Below are 2,607 nucleotides of genomic sequence, written 5' to 3'. Positions count from 1 at the left end.
CATGAGCTTTTTATTTTGTTTTGCATCTGTAGAAATCTTAAAATCTTCATCTTGAACAGACTAAATGACAGGTCTCCATTGTGTCTCTGGCATCAAATTTCAAAATGTAAACCCCCTCTGAATTCTTCCACCTGAGTCCGCTGTTTGGGAAGTGTTCCTGTGGTGGGAAATGCACTTCCCCGTGTGTCACCTGCTGCTCCCCGCATGCGCACTGGCACTGCACTCATTTTCCTTCTGACACTTGCTCACTGTGTTGCTGTGATCATACAGTGACTTGGTGTCGCACAGTGCAGGAAAATGATACAGATCAAGGTTTATGCATTGTTGCCTTCAATTGTCAGTTTATCCTTATTTTGGATTTTGAAATTGTCTGTTCTGTACACAAGTGCGTGTCAAAAACATCTGAGCGGAAGTTAGGTGTTCCGAATAATGACATTGAGCACTATGCACTCTCCTCCAGTCTGGAAAACAATTGCTCACAGGCAATTTAATAGACAATTCACAGCAGGTGCAGGAGTAGGTCATTCTGCCCTTCGAGCCAGCACCACCATTCATTATGATCATGGCCTGAACATCCTCAATCTGTATCCTGTTCCTGCCTTATCCCCATAACCCTTGATTCCACTATCCTTAAGAGCTCTGTTCAACTCTTTATTGAAAGAACACCTCCTGCTGTCTCGGGTTCTTCATTCCGTTGAATTCAAATCTTCACAGAATTCAACAGACCTTGTGACATATTCATTTCCTCATTTTTGTTCAGATCACTGTGTGCATTGTCTGACAGTGGGAGTGCACTTGCCCCACAACCCAGGGTCAGACCATAGTCTTGGAACCGTACTATGTTATTTATCATTTTCCCAACACCAAGGAGAAATATCTACTGCTCTGCATAATTTACCCAATTCAATTATTCATAAGGTCAGAGCTTTTCGTGCATTGGTGACGAGGTGGCCGAGCGGTTAAGGCGATGGACTGTTAATCCATTATGCTCTGCACGCGTGGGTTCGAATCCCACTCTCGTCGCTGTCATCAACGGTATTCAATGGTGCTGTTTTCAGATAATCACAGCTGTCGTATTGGAACGCTAATGGTCAGTTTATATGCATTTACGCTACTCCAAAATTTCCAAGAATGGTTTCAGCCTGTTGACGAAACTGTGTTGAAATGTAGGTTGCATTGGGTGAATGAAAAGGAGCGCGGTTTCCTTTTGCAAATCAAGTTGCTGTGAACGTTTTTTCGTATGAAAGACATCCAGGAAAATCAAATAACGAGAGCTGCGAAGTGCATGTTTATGCAAAGGAATTCTTAATGAACGTTTTGTCAGATGAAATCTGAAGGAGATTGAGAAGAAGTAATTCATCCTGGTGAGAAGAGCACAGCGAGACAGCACAAAATGATGGCGATACTTCAAAGGGGCAGGGCGTGGGTGTAGGGGCACTGAGGACTGGCTGTAAATGCACAGTGGAAAATTGCCAATGTTGGTGCCGTGCATGGGCACGGAAAGACTGACACATTGGTCTCGCCCTCGCCCCTTGCTCTCGCCATTGATGAATGCTGGACATAAGGCACAGATAAACACAAGATGTGGGAAGCAAGCTCCCTCTCGTTATGCACACACTGGATGCATCACATTGAACTATGAACAACTGGAGAAATCAGCATGTTACCTTTAGGGAGTGAAACTAAACTGTGGATCAATGACCGCAGATTCATGCAACATAAACATGAAAAATAATTTATAATGTAGGGTGAAGGTTTGCTTGCTCAGCTGTAGCTTTGATATCCAGACGTTTCATTACTTGACTAGGTAACATCATCATCAGTGGCGACCTCCAAGTGAAGAGAATCTGTTGTCTCCTGCTTTCTATTTATATCTTTCTCCGCGATGGGGTTCCTGGGGTTTGTGGTGATGTCATTTCCTGTTCGTTTTCTGAGGGGTTGATAGATGGCATCTCGATCTATGTGTTTGTTTATGGCGTTGTGGTTGGAGTGCCAGGCCTCTATGAATTCTCAGGCGTGTCTTTGATTAGCCTGTCCCAGGATAGATGTGTTGTCCCAGTCGAAATCGTGGTATTTTTAATCCGTGTGTAGGGCAACGAGGGAGAGAAGGTCGTGTCTTTTTTTGGCTAGCTGGTGTTCGTATATCCTGGTGGCTAACTCTCTTCCTGTTGTCTTACGTAGTAGTTGTGACAGTCTTTGCATGGAATTTTGTAGATGACGTTGGTTTTGTCTTTGGATTGTTCTGGGTCTTTTAAGTTTGTTAGTTTTTGTTTGAGAGTGTTGGTGGGTTTGTGTGCTACTAGGATTCCGAGGGGTCTTAGTAGTCTGGCTGTCATGTCTGAAACTTCTTTGATGTATGGTAAGGTGGTTAGGGTTTCTGGCTGTGTTTGGTCTGCTTGTCGTGGTTTGTTCTTGAGGAAAGTGTGGACTGTATTTTTTGAGTATCTGTTCTTCTCGAATACATTGTAAAGGTGGTTTTCCTCTGTTTTCCGAAGTTCGTCTGTGCTGCAGTGTCTGGTGGCTCGTTGGAATACTGTTCTGACGCAGCTTCGTTTGCGTGTGATGGGATGGTTGCTGGTGGAGTTAAGTATTTGGTCAGTGTTTGTC

At 44.0% G+C, this 2,607-nt stretch overlaps 1 non-coding gene across 1 annotated transcript; it reads left to right on the top strand.

Annotated features, from left to right (window-relative positions):
- The first annotated feature begins 941 nt into the window (after positions 1-941).
- Positions 942-1,023, top strand: trnan-guu (transfer RNA asparagine (anticodon GUU)). Its single transcript has one exon. It is a non-coding gene; the product is annotated as a tRNA-Asn (tRNA).
- The last annotated feature ends 1,584 nt before the right edge of the window (positions 1,024-2,607 follow it).

This window comes from Chiloscyllium punctatum, chromosome 50 (assembly GCF_047496795.1).
Source record: "Chiloscyllium punctatum isolate Juve2018m chromosome 50, sChiPun1.3, whole genome shotgun sequence".
NCBI classification, from domain to species: Eukaryota; Metazoa; Chordata; class Chondrichthyes; order Orectolobiformes; family Hemiscylliidae; genus Chiloscyllium; species Chiloscyllium punctatum.
The sequence above is the reverse complement of the archived record's forward strand: the minus strand, read 5'-3'. Positions and strand labels throughout refer to the sequence as shown.